The 22,635-nt window shown below is 37.9% G+C and overlaps 1 long non-coding RNA gene across 3 annotated transcripts in view; it reads left to right on the top strand.

The window, feature by feature from the left end:
* Positions 1-1,496, top strand: part of LOC120542566 — a 41,214-nt gene extending 39,718 nt beyond the window's left edge. For all 3 annotated transcript variants that reach the window (XR_005636205.1, XR_005636204.1, XR_005636206.1), the window contains one exon: positions 114-1,496. This is a non-coding gene — a long non-coding RNA (uncharacterized LOC120542566). The remainder of the gene's footprint in view (positions 1-113) is intronic.
* The last annotated feature ends 21,139 nt before the right edge of the window (positions 1,497-22,635 follow it).

Here is a 22,635-nt window from a genome sequence, read left to right as displayed (position 1 = left end):
AGTGTTTACTTGACTTAATTTTCTTTTAACTGTTGTTTTTGCTATTTTTACATTGTTATTTTAATTCCTATTAGGTTTGTTTATTGTTTGATATCTGTGTACTGTGTCTTTAGGTTTTCTGACATTCCCTGTACTGTGAGATTTAAGTGGTACAAAAAGAGGCAGGACCACCCTGATGTCACAGATGCTGAGAGCAACCTAAACCTTTATACAGAAGTGAAAGAGAAGATCCCAGCAGTGATTCATTGAATGATGTAAGAGTTGTCTTTTAAGTATTGTTTTCCCCTTTGATATTTCTGGTTTCAGTTCTGTTCTTGGATTACTGAATTTTGGATTTCATACTGGGATTTTTTCACCTTGTATTGTCTTTTTAGCAAAGTCTTTTTTTTGCCCTGTATGCTATTTTTTCTAATTTTGTACTTCTAATGTTTGCTTTTCTGTAATTCATTATTTAAATACTGTATATCACTGTTTTGGACTTATTTGTTCAAGCCAAGAAGTTTCACTTTTCCTTTCTCTTGAAGGGAATTTTTCTGTATTTCTTGACCACCAAGATATTTTGAAATTTTAAAGTAACCTTTCCTCTTAGGGCCTAGTAGACTACAGCCTATCTGTGGAGTTTGTGAGCTGGTTGTGCAGAGGTGAGAGGTTACATCTGAGGTTTGTGTGACATTTAGGGGGCTTCACACTAGAGGTCTGTACAGTACTCATTATTTCAGTTTAGTTTGTTTTGGTTTAGTAAAGCTGCAATTTTATAAGAACATATATTCTCAGGGAGCATATCTCCCCTGCTAGATACTCAAACCAATTAGTAAAAAACTTCTATTAAATATACAATCGATATAATATTAGATTTTCCTTATGAGTTCTACATTTTTGTCTACATATTTCATACCCTTAAAAAGTGCATCTTGACTAAATAATCCTACATTCCTACGAGTATTAACACACAACACAAATTTAAACATTACTATTCTTATTCTAAAGAAACTGTAAAAAGTACTATTTTCACCCCAATATATTTGTGCTTGAAGATGCTGAAGAAAGTCAATCTGTCTGCCCAGGCCCTGTCTTTTACAGACATTCAGTAGAGAGCATATTGACTAGCTACATCACTGTCTGCTATGACAAGTGCAGTTTGGCTAATTGCAAGACCCTGCCATGTGTGGTAAAAAAGCCAAACTCATCATTGGAGTCTTACCGCCATTCATGCAGGGATGTTTATGATAACAGATACCTTTAAAAAAGTACTTTCGATTGTGACAGACCTGTCACAACCCTGAAACAACTACTCTCCTGCCATCCAGTAAGTGATACTGTAGCATTCAATGTAAAAACACCCTATCAGACTGCATGACAGAATAATTTATACAGTTTTGTTACTGATATTTACTTTTAATGCAGAATAATTATATATTAATTTATTGTAGTTGTCCTAGCTCTGTTATGTGTCTGCATTGTCTTTGTACCATGTACTTTATTGTCGCTGTATGTTTCTTCACCAGTGGGACTAGTAATACATGCTTTCCATTGTACTGCAAGATGTAATGACAATAAACTAAACTGAATTGAGTAATTTTCATTGTTTTGTTTGTCTGTCAGTGTTTTAATCTCCTGCTTATTTTTTAATTACTCTTGGGGGTCTACAAACTCTATTTGACCCTTTTTACAATAAAAATAAAAAAACAGATTCAGATAGATGTTCATGTGAAAATGAGGCAGATGGTAGCAAGAAAGATTTTGCTGATCATTACATATTTTATAGGCATTAAGCAGTGTTGATAAAATAGAGGCTCAAACGTTAAGCCTGCCATCTCATGGCTCCCCAGTTTGAATGCTAGTGAGTATGTGCGGAGTGTTCAGGTTCTCCCCATATTTATTTGGCATTCCCTCATGTCCTACGGTTTTCCCTCCCACATCTCAAAGTCATACAGATGAGGTTGCTTTAGGTCTCTTTGAGTAATTGTGGATGTATACCCTAAAAGAGTGCCTGCTGTTTGGATTGGCTCTAGCCCTATGACCTTGAACTTGGCTATTGCATGGAGTTTGTTTTTTATTATTATTTATTTTATTAAAAGCAAGTAACATTCCATACAATCAAGTCAAGCTTAACAAAACTAAATTCAACCACCACCTAAGAGAAAAAGAGGAAGGCCAACAGCCAGAGTAAAATTTTAAAAGCAGAAAAGAGGGAAGAGAGTCCTTTTCCCATTGTAAGTGCTTATTCTAAAATGTTATTGATTAGATTCTGCCAGGTTTTAAAAAAGTTTTGAACAGATCCTCTTAGTGAGAATTTGAGATTTTCCAATTTCAGATAGTATATAACATCATCTACTAACCAGCCTAAATGAGGTGGGCTAGGATTCTTCCAGGTGAGCAAGGTAAGTCTACGTGCTAATAGTGAAATAAAGGCATTTACAGCTTGTTTGTCCTTCTCCACTTTTAACCCACCTGGAAGTGCACCAAACGTAGCTGTTAATGGTTTAGGAGGGATTGTGATACCATGGCTGTCAGGGAGGCATTTAAAGATTTTGGTCCTGAATGATGTTAATTTGGTGCATGCCCAAAACATCTGGCCCAGTGAGGCTGGAGCTTGATTGCAACATTTGCAGGTTGGATCTTGCCCTGGAAACATTTTGGACAATTTTAAATGAGACAGATGTGCTTTAAGTTGAATATTTGTAAGCTTTGTTCATATGGAGCTAGAGTGAAATCTGTGCATGGCTGCCTTTCACTCCTTTTCTGAAATGTTTATTAAGAGATCCTTTTCCCAGTTTACTCTAGGAAGGGACTTTAAAATGTTTTTATATATTATAGAAGTGCTTTCTGAGTCTTCAATACTGATGAATATGTCTTCTTCAATAGAAGTATGTGAGAGGTGAAGAAAAAATTGGGCAGATTCCGTTTATCAAACTGTATAATTTGAAAGTGGAAAAATTGTGTTGATGGGAAGTTAAATTTGAATTGTAATTGTTACTAGGTTGCAAGACATTATCTATATACAATTCTCTAAATGATTTAATCCTGTACATTTTCCAAACATTAAAAACTATAAGTTTGAGAGGGTGGAAAAAGGTAGTTATCATGTAGAGGTGCTACAAATAAAAGCTTCTCTATCTTGAAGTGCTTCCTACATTGGTTCCATATTCTGAGTGAATAGAGGAGAGTTGGGTTGTTAGTATTGTGACGATAACTTGTATTTACTAAAGAACTACTGCAGGACTTTATTGTTATTGCAGACCAAGCTTGTGTGTCTTCTTCAGTCTGTGTCAGTGTCCAGGTTTTTATAGTTTGTATATTTTCCACCCAGTAATATAACTGAAAATTAGATAGAGCCATGCCACCGTCTGCTTTAGGTTGTTGTAGGGTCGCCCTTTAAATGCAGGGATGTGTTGAATTCCAAACATATTGGTTATGATTGAATCTAATTTCTTGAAAATGTATTTGTTTATTTCAAAATATGCTCATTGGTATTTTGAGGGTGTTGGAGTTGTGCAGGGGTAAGTGAAGCAACTTCACCTCACTTGCACATTAATTAAACTCTTGTTATGCCCTCTGTATGGATACTGCATGCTAACATTATACAGTGGATTCAGAAATTTTGAAGACTTGTTCATGTTTTTCATATTTTGTTATGTTGCTACCTTGTTCCAAAATCCATCCATCATCCAACCCGCTATATCTTAACTACAGGGTCACAGGAGTCTAATTAATTTTTCCCTACATAAAGCAACACTGAGTTCCCCAGAATGACAAAGGGAAAACACAATTTTTGAAGTTTTTGCAAATTTATTTAAATTAAAAAACTGAAATATCACATCGACACAAGTATTCAGACCCTTTACTCAGTACTTAGTTGAAGTACCTTAGACAGCAACTATGGCCTGGAATCTTCTTGGACATGACATGACAAGCTTTACGTAGCTGGATATTGGAATTTTCTGGCATTTTTTCTGCAGATTCTTTCCAGCTTTTCCAGGTGGAATGGAGACCATCATTGGGCAGCAATTTTCAGGTCTCTTTATGGATCTTAGATTAGGTTCAAGTCCAGGCTCTAGCTGAGCAACTCAAGTACATTCCTGGAGTTGTCACTGTGTTGTCTTTGCCTTGTGCTTAGGGTCATTGTCCTATTGGAAGGTGAACCTTCAACCAGTCTGAGTTCAAGAACACTGTGGAGCAGGTTTTCATCAAGTATATCTCTGTATTTTGTTCAATTCAGCTTTCCCTCAACTAGCTTCCCAGTCACTGCTACTGAAAAACAACCCCTTAGCCTGGAACAGTATTTCACAGGTGATAAGCAGTGCCTGGTTTCCTTCAGATGTGACAATAATATTGGTTTCATCAGACCAGAGAATCTTGTTTCTCATAGTCTTAGAGTCCTTTAGGGGTCTTTTTTGCAAACTCCAAGCAGGCTTCCATGTGTCTTTTGGAGATGAGAGACTTCTGTCTGGCCACTCATCATAAAGACCAGGCCAGTTGAGTGTTGCAGTGATAATTGTTCATCTGAAAGTTTCTTCCATCTTCACACAGGTTCTTAGGAGCTCATCCAGAATGAGCATCACGTTCTTGGTAACATCTCTTACCAAGGCCCTTCTCCAACAATTGTTCAGTTTGGCTGAGTGGCCAACTCTAGGAAGAATCATGGTTGATACAAAAATCTTCCATTTAAGAATTACGAAGGCAACTGTGCTGCTTGGGAACCTGTAATACTCCAGGAATGTTTTGCAGTCTTCACCCTTTGTCTCTTTCTTTTTTTTTTCTCCGTGCTGTGTCGACATCATGCACCAGAAGGCATGAGCTTATTCAGTGAAGCAGGATCAATGCACAAATACTGTGCAAGGCAAGCACGAGGGCCACTGTGAAAAGAAGAGTGTTTATGGCTCATATTGCAGAGGAACTTCGTCGTTGCATCTTATTAGAAAAGGCGATGGAAAAAGAAATGGAGGATGCAACATCGACAAGCTTCTGTTCCAAAACAGCCGCTTCCCCAGAAAAGTAAACTGAGTCAGAGTCAGGTGCCCCTTCAATGTAATAGAAACCACAGCATAGAGAAAAGTGTGCGCATTGCAACAGGTACACACGTCGTAAATGTAGGAAAGACAGTTCTTGCAGCATGGAGAAAAAAAGAAAGACAAATATATAGGAAATTGGGTATAAATTTATGGTACTTGTAAAAGTTAGCTTTTTTCACTTTTATTCTCTCAATGACGATCACGCTCTAACATAAGCCTCTCCTGATCTGACTTTAAGTAACAGCGCCAACGTAAATTCACACCCGATCTGATGCTGTTCGTTTTCAAATAATGTTGCATTAGTGCAATGATGTTTTCTGATTGGTACTATTCATGTCAAAAAATGATTTCTTCAAAATATTATATATACCTACGTCTATGTTTTCTTTTGGGTTTTTTTGACATCATAAACCATAAGGTGCATACTAATTCTGCGTGAGCTATAACACTCAATAAAACTGAATAAAAAAAATAAAGTGACGGTAAGATACGAAGAAGGCAGATTCATCAGCGTTTGTGTGTCAGCTTTTATCCCGCCAGATCAGAGAATGTCCTGTTCCATTGCCTCAAAACACTACTCACATCTACAGTTATTCCCAGTTTCAAGTAAAAACTAACAGTGTCAGATCCCTGAGTGAGAGAATAAAAGTGAAAAAAAGGTAACTTTTACAAGTAGAGTACTATAAATGTACACGGTCTGTTACAGACACAAACCAAATGTATGTGTGTACTGTATAATATTAACAATAAGAGCAGCTCACTACTGAAAACGGCAAATATAGGAGGCAGTGGGGATCAAACCGGGGACTCTTGATTATAAGTTGGCAAATCTTACCGCTACGCCACAGAAGCTGTTGTATCATCCTTGAACCTTTTCTGAAAGTGTTTATTTGATCTTTGGACTTCAGGCTTGACACATTCTATAGTTTATGCCTACATTTTGTAACATTTATTACTAAAATATAAAAAAGTTTCTGTTTTAACAATGTGTTTACACAGATTACTGTAGAAACGGAACACACATGAAATGCATGTGTTCCAAATAACGATATATTATTTCCACTCTAAAACTCCAGCAGTTCACTCACTCGCAGATAAACAAACAAGGCACGAGCTGGGAGAACTTAGTGGACGTTCTGCGACGGTGGGGATGGAATAGCCGGCTGCTTGCTGCTTGTCTTAATCGCCACATTTACAGGACAAAGACGCTGATGGAGAGGTGCGAATGGATTTAAGGTGGGCCGGATTTACGAGTTTTCTCATATTCACTGGTAATTCTAGTGTTAAAATGCTTAATTCAGAGTAGCTTGCCAACCTCCGTGAATGTCTCCAAGGTGAAAGGAGTTCCCTAGTCCATAAGAACTTCCTTTGGGATTCCTACTCTTGCAAAAACCCCTAAAAGTTACCGAGCGATGTTTTTCGAATTAACTGTGCACATGGGAATGGCCTCTGGATAACAAGTAGCATAATCTACTATGACAAGCATATTCTTATGATCTTTCGCCGAGGGTTCCAGGGGACCAACGAGACTGAAGCAGATTTGTTCAAATGGGATGTCTATTAAAGGAACAGGAATAAGAGGAGCATGGTCCCTCTGGGGAATCTGACGAAGCTGACACTCTGGGCAGGATGTACAAAATCCACGGACCGCCTCATTTATTCCTGGCTTGAAGAATCAGAGCTTAATCCTTTCCAGCAGTTTATGGGCCCTTTGATGGACGCCTAGGAAATGGGTGTGTGCTAGTTCACAAACCTCCCACCAGTAGGCTTGGGGTACTAGCAGCAGTGACCTCACCTCTCCCTTGTGTTCTGCTACTTGATCTATCAAATTGTTTTTTAATATTTTTTTAAAAGTGGGGGCTTGTGGAATAGGATTCTGTATGGGTTGCCCAGCAACTGACACTATCACATTTCTAGTGAATTATAGGAAATAATCTTTCCGTGTTCCCTTTTAAAGAACAAAGGAGTACATTTAAATTGAACCTGTAAGGTCATTAGAGGATTGTCAGTGACCTGAAGGGGTAGGGTTTCAATCTCCTGACCTCCCTAAGGAGTGTGCCCATTTCCAGGTCAGCTTTGGAACTGTTCTCCCTGTCACTTTGCTCGGTGACGTCACCTTGCTCTGTAGGGTTACATGCTGTGGGGATAGCCAAGCCCGGAGAATCCCCGTCCATGATAAGGCCCAATTTGTCAATAGGAGTGGTTATTTCCTTGCTGTGTTTAGTATTAGACTAGTCTCGCCCCAAAATTGCCGGGAAAGGATGGTTAGGCAACACCGTGAGTTTTTGATGTACCTTCGCAGGTGATGACACATTTGGCTGATTTATATCTGGTCTCTCCATATATACATGTTAAACTAGTCATAGACTTTTTAAACTGTCGCGGCAGGACAAAGCGGCGAGCAACACCAGACATATTACTCCCGGAATCGAACATAGTGACGGTTGTGATGTGAGATTTTACATACAAGTTGATAAATATTTTGTCTTTATTTGTAATTTAGGCAAAGCAATGCAATATTAGTGTTACATCAGTGAGAAGCATTCATGTTTAACCCTGCCTTTTAGGAATGGGTCTCTTTGAATTTTACGACAGAGTTGGGGGGAAGTGCCTTAAAAAAGTTTGGCTAATGTTTCTCTTACGTCTCTCAACCCCCATAGGAAAGCCAGGCTGCCTAACTGCTAAACTTTAGTTCAACAAATGATTTCAGGGGGGTGGCAGGTGTGACGATGTTCTATTCCCCCATTTGTCTGAAGTATGGCTGTTTGGAACTGGCTTGTATCAGAAGCCTTTAAGTACCATGACATCCTATTGGCTCTAGGGGTTGGACAGAGAATTTATAAATTTGCTTGCTTAACCCCACTCTCCATCTTACCAAACTGAGGCATAAACTGAAAAAGACAACACAATGAAGAGCACAGCTCAGCAGCCATATTGAGACAGGCATGCGGCCTGTTCAGAAGAAAGCTGACCACAAAATGATGCATTAACTAGAGACATTTTAAGTAACTTGTTAAGTAACTAACAAGTCTGTGTGACGCCTGAAACTACACATCACCATTTATCATTTGTATGGTTGCCAATATTCAAATGTACTTTGCATATTGTTATTATTTATGAATGAGGGAGGAGGAAAAGAGGAAGGCCTAAGCAGAGCTTTATGGATGTGGTGAGAGAGGACATGCAGGTGATGGATGTAACAGAACAAGATGCAGAGGACAGAAAAATATGGAAGAAGATGATCCGCTGTGGCAGCCCCTAACGGGAGCAGCTGAAAGAAGAAGAAGAAGATCAATAATACATTATTTTATGTGTAACTTAACTCCTGCTTGGCTTTTGCTACACCTAATTGCCTGAGGTTATAGATGTAGAAGATAAGGTGGGGAGAAGTTATATACTGTAATACCTTATAAAAAGTGGTAAGTCTGTGAGATCTGAGGCATTCTGACAAAGGCTACATTATTAATATATATTAACATATTAATAATACAATAGTGGATAGTAGAGTAAAATAGTACTCTACCAAGACAAAACAGTGACCACCCGATGTCCATTTACTAGTACCACTCCAGTGTTAGTAAGAGAAAGGGGGTTGGACTAAGCACAATACCTCTCTCCATTTGCTCATGTACAGTCAATTGACTCCGTGAAGAGTGGACATGCGGTAATGATGTGTCTCAACTCCCCACACTTAAAACAGTGGGGACGACCATTGGTTTACCTGGAGGCTCTGTGCTGTGCCGGACACGCAAATATGTTTGCCCTCTCCAACCTTGGCCAAAGATTGCACGCAGTAGTATCATCCCCCTCCACTAATACTACTAACAGAGGAGGTGGAGGTTGAGTGGCCTCTGGCTTTACCGCTTCCGCGACCATGAGTCGGACTTCTGTTTCCGCCAGCTGTGTTTGGGTCTCTCCCAGCTGTAGTCTGATAGTTTGTAATTGTATCAGAATGGTCCCAAGCACTGTGTTGAGGTCTTGTTCTTCCATCATCTTTCCGAACAATCAATCCGTCCGACTACGCCAATCTGTGATAAATAACAAAAACAAAGACACAGATTAAGAGGGAGCATCCCCATATACTGGATTTAAGGTCCAGTTGTTCAAATGAGGTTCAAAGTAGAACAAAACAGACGTTTGACAAAACAAAACACACTTACAGAAGTACAATTAACAGGGAGGAAATTAAACGGATGTGAGGCTGAATGCAGCAGCTGGAGATAACGTCAGAAGCGTAGGGACAGAACTGAAGTCATCGGGATGAGACTGGAAGTGAGGTAGTTCTGCTGAGCCAAAAGAGAAGTCTTAATCTTAAGGACCTTCAGATAGCTAAAACTATAATGAAAATCCTGTCCATTTCAGGATAGCTCAAAAAGACTTATTGGCATCTAAAATTAAACAGTTCCCTTCTGTTCAGGACATAGACATCCAGCACCGTTGTAGAAAGGCAAACATTACTGGACAGTTGGCACTGACACCACTAGATTCATATTTTATTGTCCACTTATCAACTGCTTATACTGAAAACTGCTTGAGCATACTTGATATATGTTTTTTATGTACAATTTAATGTACAATGTTGTATTAATAGTTCTTGTTGTGTTAATTGTCTGGTGTTTCTATTATACTACAGTCATTAGTCTGATGATGGCTTGTAAGTAAGAATCCTATTGTGTTGTGTACACATGACAGTAATCTTGAACTTCAATTCATGTCTTGCCCATATTTAAATATCTCAACAAGACAAATCCATTCAGACAACTGGACATTTTCACTTGTATTTTCCACGATATTCAAAATGAATTAATTTTGTTTTGATATACATTGAAAAGCATTTGAGATATTTTGAAATAGAACAGACTTACTCACAGTTATTTCACATACATTTGAAATAGCTACAATTAATTTCTAAATATGGTAATGCAGAATGCCTGTTCAATATTTACCTTAATTTGTTCACACATAGTGACAAAAACATAAAAATTATTTGTCTTTATTTTCTTCCTTGATTTTTCAACTGCTAAAGGCTTCATGAAAAGTCATTGTTTCCTAATGTGCACAGTTTAACCACATGGGCCTTCTCCAAGCAGATGCCTATATGCTTGTTCTCTCATGCATATACTGTAAGTTTGAGTGCATTTAATCAGCAAACAAAAAGTATGTGATACTGCAAGCAACAATAATAAAGCGATACATGCAAATCAAAATTCCCAGGGCATAAATACTGATTTAAAATTAAAAAGTAGGGGGTAGTCCTAAAATAAAGATGCTCACTCCCTATCATGCTGACCTATCACTTCATGACTATGTCACATTTAGTTAATACTTATACTTAAAGTTACTGTGTTTCAATACTGCACCAATATATGGGACTACTTAAAATAACCAGTAAGCCTTTGAAAGCAGATGCTCAGTTTCTGGGAGGCTTTTTCTCTCTTTTAACTGTGCTTTGTCAAATACTTTGTAACGATAATCTTAGTGAAAGGCACTTTGTACAAAATTAAGATTGATTCATTGATTCAGCCCTTCATTGATTAATGTTGAAACACTGCAGTTTGAAATACACAGAGTAGTTACAATGCTGAATATGCTAGCTGAGAGGAGATGTGGTGATCTGTGAGCAGCAATATGGTTTCATGCCAGGAACAAGTACTACAGATGCAATGTTTGCTTTAAGATTGTTGATGGAGAAGTACAGAGAAAGTCAGAAGGAATGGGAGGATTATATGGGTCTATGTGCCCATTGGGAAACATTAATTTATTTTATGTACATTTGTAACAAGGTACATAAATTTCAGGTTCAAATTTTGTCTCAGACCTTCCAGTAAGATTCAACTCTTTTCCTTTCTTTTCTGGTGAAATTGAAAAAAATTTCACATGGCACAAAGTACTGTTTTAGCGATTTGGTGATAGTTGTGCGCCCCGTAAAGTAAAACTATGCTGTGTGCAAATGTTTGCTCTAACAGGCTTCCCCAATGTCAATTTGGTCTAAGGGAAGTGCCAAGACAAATAACAATTCATTAATAACACATAAGACAATATCAGAACCAACTCCTGATACGACGCCAAGAGGTTTACCTTGGTGGTAAGCTTCTTTTGGCCAGATGACCCATATTGCCCAGTTGAGGTTATTCTAATAAAGGTACTTATGTGATGTATTGTGGGCTCACCAACCAAATGGTGAAAGATGAGGGTTGGATGTGTTGACAGGTGACAGGCAAAAATAAAGTAGATGCAAAAATATTAGACATTGGCACTGGAAAGTGGATTATGTGGATCATAATTTCTTTGGTATATATATATATATATATATACAGTGGTGTGAAAAACTATTTGCCCCCTTCCTGATTTCTTATTCTTTTGCATGTTTGTCACACAAAATGTTTCTGATCATCAAACACATTTAACCATTAGTCAAATATAACACAAGTAAACACAAAATGCAGTTTTTAAATGATGGTTTTTATTATTTAGGGAGAAAAAAAATCCAAACCTACATGGCCCTGTGTGAAAAAGTAATTGCCTCCTGAACCTAATAACTGATTGGGCCACCCTTAGCAGCAATAACTGCAATCAAGCGTTTGCGATAACTTGCAATGAGTCTTTTACAGCGCTCTGGAGGAATTTTGGCCCACTCATCTTTGCAGAATTGTTGTAATTCAGCTTTATTTGAGGGTTTTCTAGCATGAACCGCTTTTTTAAGGTCATGCCATAGCATCTCAATTGGATTCAGGTCAGGACTTTGACTAGGCCACTCCAAAGTCTTCTTTTTGTTTTTCTTCAGCCATTCAGAGGTGGATTTGCTGGTGTGTTTTGGGTCATTGTCCTGTTGCAGCACCCAAGATCGCTTCAGCTTGAGTTGACGAACAGATGGCCAGACATTCTCCTTCAGGATTTTTTGGTAGACAGTAGAATTCATGGTTCCATCTATCACAGCAAGCCTTCCAGGTCCTGAAGCAGCAGAACAACCCCAGACCATCACACTACCACCACCATATTTTACTGTTGGTATGATGTTCTTTTTCTGAAATGCTGTGTTCCTTTTACGGCAGATGTAACGGGACATTTGCCTTCCAAAAAGTTGAACTTTTGTCTCATCAGTCCACAAGATATTTTCCCAAAAGTCTTGGCAATCATCGAGATGTTTCTTAGCAAAATTGAGACAAGCCCTAATGTTCTTTTTACTTAACAGTGGTTTGCGTCTTGGAAATCTGCCATGCAGGCCGTTTTTGCCCAGTCTCTTTCTTATGGTGGAGTCGTGAACACTGACCTTAATTGAGGCAAGTGAGACCTGCAGTTCTTTAGATGTTGTCCTGGGGTCTTTTCTGACCTCTCGGATGAGTCGTCTCTGCGCTCTTGGGGTAGTTTTGGTCAGCCGGCCACTCCTGGGAAGGTTCACCACTGTTCCATGTTTTTGCCATTTGTGGATAATGGCTCTCACTGTGGTTCGCTGGAGTCCCAAAGCTTTAGAAATGGCTTTATAACCTTTACCAGACTGATAGATTTCAATTACTTCTGTTCTCATGTGTTCCTGAATTTCTTTGGATCTTGGCATGATGTCTAGCTTTTGAGGTGCTTTTGGTCTACTTCTCTGTGTCAGGCAGCTCCTATTGAAGTGATTTCTTGATTGAAACAGGTGTGGCAGTAATCAGGCCTGGGGGTGGCTACGGAAATTGTACTCAGGTGTGATACACCACAGTTAGGTTATTTTTAACAAGGGGCAATTACTTTTCACACAGGGCCATGTAGGTTTGGATTTTTTCTCCCTAAATAATAAAAACCATCATTTAAAAACTGCATTTTGTGTTTACTTGTGTTATATTTGACTAATGGTTAAATGTGTTTGATGATCAGAAACATTTTGTGTGACAAACATGCAAAAGAATAAGAAATCAGGAACGGGGCAAATAGTTTTTCACACCACTGTAAAGTACATGTGTGCACAACACTTAGGTAAGGTGAGTAACTTGGTTAAGGCAGAGTCCACTTCTGGATTTCTTATTTGGCAAAATGCTCCTACATCATTAAACTGCCCAAAAAACCTTAAAATCGTCATGAATCCGAAAACAGGCTTGGAGCCTGTGTCTCCCAAGGTTATGCTGCTGAGTTTACTACTGTACATTCAGGTCATCAACATACATTTAACGATTTTGGAAACACTGAGACAGATTAGTTCAACAAGGAATAATACAAACACCTGTGTAATTGCCTCAGGAAATACATTTGTTTAGGCTTCCACCATATTATACTTGTGGCTGCCGGGTGCATGTGCAAAGAAAAGAATTGTGAGACAAAGTTCTTTTAAACGAGTTTACAAATAATGAATGGAGGGGAAAAAATAATAACATTTATTTATTTTGCATCTATATTTTTTATTTTAACAAATGCAAGTACAATTGTGTGTGTTCACTTTCTAATATGTTACACAATATTCACAACTCTAAATTATTACATTTTGTCATGTAAGCTTTGTGTAATATAAGTAAATAGAGATTCCACATTCTATAGAAGCACAGGACACCTCTGGTGTGATTTATTAGGGAAGATGAGACTCCTTCTATGGCAGAGATTTCTTTGACCTTCTTTTCTCCCTTGACATTAGCACATTAACGCTTCCATCGTTTACATGACCCCATTGTTCACAACAAGGTTCTGCCTGACTGATGGTATAACTACTTTACTGGCAATCAGATTAAAAGCTGCATTCCCAAGCATTCACACAGTACACCACATGCAGCAATTTCTTTAATTTACCGAGAATGATAAACAACCCTTTATGAAGTGTTGCCACCAGCGCTATCTCTGCCCTTGCATTTGCAGGATTTAACTAGAGATATAATATGTTACAATGAGCTAATTTACTATGTTATCTGTCTGAAACAATAAAAGAAGAAGCATTCTGGGTTTTTTTTATCATGAAGGTTACGCTGCATACTAAACAGCCTCTAGTCAATCGTTTAGTCTCTTGAGGTATAACTTCTTAATCAAAGAGGCTGATGTAAATACTGCAGTCCCTTTCAAACCACAAAGAAAATTCAATATTTTGAATGAGCCATTTTAAATTAATTTTCATGCAAGCAGGTAGAGAAGAATTCATAGCAGGTGGGATGTGACACGATAAAAGTTTAATTATAAGGGGTTGCACGTGTAACCTGGTATTTCATGGGTTTAATCTTAAATTCCTTCCAAGGGCTAATATCATACATTGTATTCAGACGTGACGCAGCACAGCATGGTGTCAGTTTTTAGTGTGCCTAATTTATATCCTGGGCACAAATCGCCAGTGAAGTATATGGTCACCTATTGTTTTTGTAGCTTGTTGCACTTAGATGCTCTACCTTTCAACTTCAGAAATTTTAATGAATTAAAAACACATACATATTGTGACAAGCTGAATGCTGAGGATTATTGTGAGCACAATAGATGACCCAGGGGATGAGTGAGAAATCATCAAAAAGACAAACAAGGATCAGTAAAGTGGAAAAGCCAAAATAAGAATGGGTGACCAGAATCAAAGGGCAAAACAAAAGTAGAAACTCACATTCAGAAGATGGTGATAACTAAAATATTAAATTCCTTATGTTAGGCCATACTTGGAAATAGAGCTATCACGATGAAGACTAAAAGGTTTTTTCATCCACCAAGGGGAAAAAGTCATGTGCAAACTGCCCCACATTTATATTGTAGTGTCACCGGCCCCTCAAAAAAGTCACATAAATAAAGAAAACCAAGACATTAAATGAAAGTTTACTTGAGAAAATAGTAACAAAAATTAAATCCTCATCATTACAACCTCCAAACTAGGCAGAAATACACATATAAACACAGATTAAAACTACAATCATCATTGTTGATCAGTTTTTGGGTTTACTTTTTATATTACTGTTGGAGGTTTCTTTTTATTCAGCAGCAATGAAAATCTCACAGCCAAATATTTGCATTTCCACAAAAAACATTGGTATTATTTGTTAATGAAACACTTCTAATACATGTACAGATGAACATCTGCTGATATGCTCACACCATTAAAAATCCTTAAACGTCTAAATCAAACAAGTAATTATTTTAATTTATGGAATTGTTCTGTGAGTTAAAAACTTTGTTACACTGAAAAATGTTTTGACTGGATAACTGGAGGATTTAGCAACCTGCAGGGATATGCTGATGATGTCAGACCAGGCAGCAGTTGCAATCGATCTGCTTTAATATAGTAGATTAAGATTGTTATGAGAGGCAATAGTGTAAAAGAAACTCCTGGAGTTTGCTTGGTACTATCCGTCTTCTCTGTAAAATTGCTTGTTGAAGATATTTGCTAAAGGAAAGAGTTGAAATGATTAAACATTCCTTAAAATAATGCTTTAGCCATTACCTTTAAGACACAAAAATGGAAACATTACTGACAGAAACACAGTGCCCATTTAGAATATTATGGCTTAGTTCCAATGTGTGCATTATACATGCATTAGGAACACTTAATGAAATTAAGGACCGTTTTTATAAAATCACAAGCGTACAGTGAAATGGTATATGTATAAAAACAGTTTATTCAGATGAAGTTTAAGTATAAATTTAATTATGTTTTGAACAGTAAGCTACATAAAGTATTGAGAAAGAAATTGCTTAAGCTCATCCTTGCACTTATTGAAAGTAGTTAAGGTTATATAGGTGTAAATCATGTATGCATACCTCTGTAAGTAGACAAAAATGAAATAGTTTAGACTTAACTCTTTGTAATATAGCAGATTCTTCAACCCTGCTTTAGGTGTAATATTAATCTTTATGATGAAGTTATATGTTAACTGTGTAGAGCGGTGATTCCCAACGTGGGGCGCATGATCCACTGGGGGGCAATTTGATTTTTTAAGGGGGCAATTCAAGAATTTAGGTATGTTAATGTATAAAATTAAAAAGCATAAATTCACTGTTAAAAATTATAGAAAAAAATAAACAAATAGTTTTTATTTTTTACAGAGACATTTATATATTTATATAAACATAGAAGGGATGGTGAAGAACCCTTTAATTTATGATTTTACAACCAGCTTGGGTTTTTCTACTTAGAAATAATTTTTACCATTAAATGAATATGAATTGTAACAATGATTATAAAATTTTGCAATAAAACAAAAATATAAAATGATCAAAATATTACAGAAAAAGGTGCTATTAAAGTTATTTTATATTTATGAATATCATGTCTCTTATTTTATGTTTTCAAAACCATATTTCCCGTATTTTCATATTACTTCATATTATATATATATTTTTTAACAATTTCTTTGTCAGTACTTCAACTATCCTTTCCTTCTTTGTTTCCTTGTTCTTTGGAAGCTTGTTTACACCAAAATAATGGCATTATGGGCTTCCTCGACATGAGTAGGAGTTCACGTTTTGAATAGGTAATAATAAGAATAAGGTATATGTTACAGTTGGGGACATCATCATTTTGGGAACCACTGGTGTAGAGCATTATAGGAGGTAATTTACTGTTACTTAACACTTGCTTAAGAGCTTCATGTTCAATCAGTTGTGGCAGCCTAGTGAAGCTAGTGAAGCACCAACTTATGTCATAGTCCAGTTGAATTAGCCTGTACCTTCTGCCCAAGTATGTGTGGCTTTCTTCCCACATGTCCAAATCATACATTTTAGTTTCATTAGTAATGCTAAACAAGCCAGGTGTAAGAATACTGCTCCCAGCAATGGATTATTGTTCTCCCATGCTCATTTGCTAGTTTTGCTAGTTTTTGTAGTCTCCTACTCCAGATAAAAGTCACTTTAAGATATAAATAAGGGGAAAGATTGAGCAACACCTGACAAGGAACGGAATTATCCTGAACAGTCAGCATGGGTTCAAAAGAGGGAGGTCATGTTTTACTAACAAACTGGTAGGTAACAAAAAGGCAACAAGGAGGCAACAAAAGGATATGATCAAAGTGGGCATATGATATTATTTATCTTGACTTTCAGAAAGCATTTAATAAGGTGCCACATGAGAGGTTGGGCATCAAACTAAAAGAAGTGGGAGTTCAGGGTGATGTTTTTAGATGGGTGCAGAAATGGCTCAGACACAGGAAGCAGAGGGTGATTGTGCTAGGAACCTCATCAGAACTGGCCGATGTTAAGAGTAGTGTTCCACAGGGATCAGTGCTAGGGCCGCTGCTATTTTTAATATATATAAATGATTTAGATAGGAATATAAGTAAGAAGCTGGTTATGTTTGGATACCAAGATAGGTGTATTGGCAGATGATTTGGAATCAGTTATAACATTACAGAAGGACTTGAATAGCATATAGGTTTGGGCAGATTTATGGCAGATGAAATTGAATGTCAGTAAATTTAAAGTATTACACATAGGAAGTAAAAATGTTAGGTTTGAGTACACCTTAGGAGAAGGATTTAGGAGTCATAGTAGACTCTAAGCTATCAACTTCCGGACAGTGTTCAGAAGCCATTAAGAAGGCAAAGAGAATGTTAGGTTATATAGCACGATGTGTAGAGTACAAGTCCAAGGAGGTTATGTTTAGCCTTTATAATGCACTGGTGAGGCCTCATCTTGAGTACTGTGTGCAGTTTTGGTCTCCCGGCTACAAAAAGGACATAGCAGCACTAGAAAAGTTCCAGAGAAGAGCAACGAGGCTGATTCCAGGGCTACAAGGGTTAAATTAAGAGGAAAGATTAAAAGAGCTGAGCCTATACAGTTTAAGCAAAAGAAGATTAAGGGATGCCATGACTGAAGTGTTCAAAATTATCAAGGGAATTAATACAGTGGGTTGAGACTGTTATTTTAAAACAAGTTCATCAAGAACACGTGTACACAGTTGGAAACTTGTTAAGGGTAAATTTCACGCAAACATTAGGATTTTTTTCTTTACACAAAGAACGATAGAAACTTGGAATAAGCTATGAAGTAGTATGGTAGACAGTAAGTCTTTATGGACTTTCAAAACTTTATGTTTTTTTGGAAGAAATAAGTGGATAGGACTGGCGAGCTTTGTTTGGCTGAATGACCTGTTCTCGTCTAGATTGTTCTAATAAATAAGTTCATCTTAAAATTTGATGAGCAGTGTTCAGAAATATCTGGATCTCGATTTTATAGAAAAACTGTAGACTCATTTAAGAGGACGTATCTACAGGAGATCCATATACAGCTTAGCTGACCTTGAAAGAACAATGAGGCAAAACCACAAAGTCCATTAGTGCTAATATGGTAGCAATCTCTCCAAACTGACTACTGGTCTAATCAAAGCAAAGGTATTTGGTGTAATGTAAAATAAGCAACATCCATCATATAAGTTGAGAAATATTTGTATGTCTTTATTTGTAATACTTATTAGTGACTGGCCTACATAAGTATCCGGGGGTATGTGTCAGGAGCAGCAGAGAGACAATAAAGAGTAAGGCTTACAAAGGCAAGCTCTCTCTGACATTTTTCCATCCTGAAAACAGAAGTCCAGGGGTCTCATGTATAAAAGGTGCATATGCACAAAAATGTTGTATACGCCTGTTTCCACGCTCGCAATGTATAAAACCTAAACTTGGCGTAAAGACAAGCACATTTTCACAGTAGCTCAAACTCTGGCGTATACAAGTTCTCCACTCGGTTTTACAAACTTGTGGCACCCAGTGTCAAAGCAGTGCTTTTGTTCTAGTGTGGTTTCCCTTTCTTTTTTAGATCCACATCCCTGACGTAGCTTTATCAAATACACTGAAATTAACCGCATATTGTTTATTAGTTTAAGGCATCTGATTGAAATTAACCTCTAAAAATATAATGTTCCACAGAATAGCCAAACTATTCCAAATACCACAGCTGCTTTAGCGTTGTTACTCTCACTGCACCTTCTTCTTCTTCTTTCAGCTGCTCCCGTTAGGGGTTGCCACAGCGGATCATCTTTTTCCATATTACTCTCAGTGCACCACTCGGAGTATTTATATCACTATATCTAACTGGAATCACAGTTCTACAGCAGATGATCGGAAAGAGAATTATCAGGATACAGCATCAAGCACACGCTGCCTCAGCCATGCACTATTTGAACTGCTCTCATACAGCAATCGCTTCAGAGCCTTTCCTGTACAGACCTCGTGGTTCAGAAACAGTTTCATCCCAAGAACTATAAACACACTCAATCAGTCCATCAAGTGCTCCTTGTAGAACTGTTTGAACTTACTAGTACAATTACCTCACTGTAAACTTGCGATACAGTTATAATATTGCACAACTTAAACCACTTTATAAAGCGTATATTTACATATGATGATGATATAATTTTTAAGATGAAATGCAGCAAAATATGTTTATTACATTATACAGTGTGGCAGGAGGCAGGGGGGCAGACCCAGTTGTGACGCCTGGAAGGAGATCTATACGTCCCCCGGGCCATTAGGGGGCAACCGCCCTGGATAGCAAGGGAACCACGGGGAAGCAACAGGGAGGCTCAATCCCGTGGGGGCCCGTGGCTACCGCCAGGGGGCGTCCCAAGCCTCATAAAGCCCGGGAGATCAACACTTCCGCCACACCTGGGAAGGTGGAGGAAGGACCTTCCAGCAACACCCGGAGTGCCGCCGGAAGAATGTCAGCGAGCACCTGGAGCACGTCTGGGTGACTATAAAGGGGGCTGCCTTCCTACAGTCAGGAAGCGAGAGTCTGGAGCTGGAGGTGGGCGAAGCTCCAGCGAGAAGATGAAGAAAGGCCGCCCACGGACGTTAAAAGGCCCATGTAAGGGTGTCTGGTGCTGGAGGCACTGTGTGTGTGTGTGATTTGGACTTTGGGGACAAATTGTAATAAACGTGTGTGTTTTTAAGAACTACCGGTGTCAGTCTGTTTGTGTCTGGGCTGATTATCCCACAACATATATAATGTTAACATCATTTAAATAATCTATATTGTTAATAATTAAACATTTGAGGACACGGTGTCGCAGTGCTAGCAAGGAGCTGGCGCTCCGTTCAGGGATTGTTCCTGCCTTGCATTGTATTCTTGCTGGGGCTGGTGTGATCCTGGATGGTTAGATGGATGAAATAATTAAACATGTGCTACGAAGATATTTCAATGTTCCTTAAAAGTTTTGAAAAATAAGCGTTCTAAGCTTACAGATAGCTTAACGTACTATTACAGAGCTGATTGTGTGGCGATTGGGTACTTGAAGAAAGAAAAGAAAAGACAGGAATTGGGGGTTAGTAAGTTTGAAAGAGACAGTACTGCTGCAATATATTTTTTCATTGAAGGTCGCGCAGGAAGCATCTTGTGGGATGCAGGAACAATCTATGGACAGAGCAGCAGCTCATCACTATCAATGCGCCACCATGTTCCCATGTTTAATAACATGCTTTAATTCTTATCATCATGAAAATGATATCAAGTATACATGTCAGTATTTAAATTATTCAGAGAGCTGTAATATCACAAATGTAATGGATTCTGTGTCCTGTCGGAGGAAGAGAAAGCCCATTTAAGAAGCACATAGTGATTCACACATACAGAGCACATAGAAGAACACATACAGAACAAAGCATTTAATGTGCTACTTTAGTTAAAATGGGATTTGAGAAACTAGTAATTTAAACAATTTTAAGATGAAGTTTATGATGTTCTACTTTAATGACAAAATAAACAACGTGATTAAAGTGGAAATTTCGAAATTAAAGTTGACATTTCAAGCTTTTTTCCCACTGTGTCCCTATTTTTTTTTTAAATTTCTCTGCACTCTAATAAGCTTTCATATAACACTCAGACCGTGGGCTACGACTCGCCTTTTCACGACGACTTTGATATCTGACAACGTCTTTTTTATTTTGGGCACTGTGCGACTTTGTAAACTTAAGCTTTCGAGTTTCTCCAACACCCTGTCACTCGATCAAGTTCCTTTTGTAGTTTTTACCATTGTTTAAACCAACAAATAGTACATTTTTGTTTGCCTCCACTTGGTATTTGCTGAAATTCTTCTATTTTCCCCCATGCTTTTGCCATTGTCTTTTCACAGAACGCTGAGCTTAAGGGCGTATTTATATTGATTTGCATTTTCAAAGAGGTGTAATTCTGGGAGGAGTTTGGGTGGGACAGCAGGCGCAGAAGAATGTGGAAGTTGCCGAATGCACAGATTTATGAATCTGGATCTTTTTGTGCGTACGCACATTACCGGTTCTGTCCATACACAATGTTGTAGTGTGAATTCTACGCACAGCGTTATGCATGAGGCCCCAGATGATGATCTGAACAGAGCTCATAAGAAATTAGTTGACCATGAGTGAGCTGAGAAATGATCTGAATGTAACTACAAGTTTATGTGTCACCTGAAACTATACATCTAACATTATCAGGTTGTATGCTTTGGTTTGCCCCAACACTTACATTGCACTCTGTTTCCTTATAATTTTAACATATTTTAAATGACACAATGAAATGAGTAACTAAACTCTTACCCCTTCTTTTATTCTATCTAATCATCTGAGGTTATTGATGTAAAAGATGGGAGGTTTGGCGAGTGCTGAACTACAGTACCTGACAGTGTCTTAACACTAGAATTACCAGAGCCTACGAAAAAACTCGTAAATCCGTCCTACCTTAAATCACTTCTTAAAATCGTTCACAGCTCTCCACCAGCGTCTTTTGTCATTTAAATATGCTGATAAAAATCAGGCTGCAAGCAGCCGGCTATTCCATCCCCTCACCGACTTAGAATGTGCGCAAACTTTTCCCAGCTCACGCCTTGATTGATTTTCTGGGAGTGAAGTGGAGTTTTAGAGTGGAAATAATAGATCGTTGTTTGGAGTACACGCATTTCATGTCTGTTCTGTTTCTACCGTAATCTGTGTAAACAAATTGTTAAAACAGAAACGTTTTTTATATTCTACTAGTAGATGACAAAATGTAGGCATAAACTATATAATGTATGAAGCCTGAAGTATCAAACAAATACTTTCACAAAAGCTACAAATCTAACACAACAATTTCGCTTTTACTTAAAAATATAACTGCAGAAACAAAAAGCCGCCTTAACATGCAACATTGACACCCATTTATTATGACTGCCTCTGTGGCGCAATAGAATCAGCTGCCAACTGGGAATCAAAAGGTTGTGAGTTTGATCCTGCACCACTCTGTTTTAAGAAGTAAACTGTTCTTAGTCTTACTATTTTAGAATAATAACATACATTTGATTTCAGTCTGTAACAGCCGGTGTAAGGCTTTAGGAAGTAAGTAAATAAATAAAGGTATATTGCATCATAAAATGATTTCTTCAAAACGTTGAATGTTACTTATTTGGCACAGACATGTCTGCATGCACTTTTAGTGGCATTACACATGTATTTTTTGAGCATGTCCGTGCCAAATAAATAACATTTTGAAGAAATCATTTTATGACACATTTTACCTTTATTTATTTACTTACTTCCTAAAGCCTAAAGTCACAAGTAGTGTGCAGAGGGCATGCTCAAAAATGTGTGTAATGCCATGAAAAGTGCCTGCTGACACTTTAGTATGCAAGCAATGGTATGTGCATTCGTGCTCCGATGTAGAAGGGAGCTGAGTTTACCTCTGTTATAGCGCGTCTATGTGAAAACAGCAGTATCAACTGCAGGGGTGGGGTGTGTTTGGGCTCGTGAACGTGGCTGGGATA

This window comes from Polypterus senegalus, chromosome 13 (assembly GCF_016835505.1).
Source record: "Polypterus senegalus isolate Bchr_013 chromosome 13, ASM1683550v1, whole genome shotgun sequence".
Taxonomy (NCBI): domain Eukaryota; kingdom Metazoa; phylum Chordata; class Cladistia; order Polypteriformes; family Polypteridae; genus Polypterus; species Polypterus senegalus.
The sequence above is the reverse complement of the archived record's forward strand: the minus strand, read 5'-3'. Positions and strand labels throughout refer to the sequence as shown.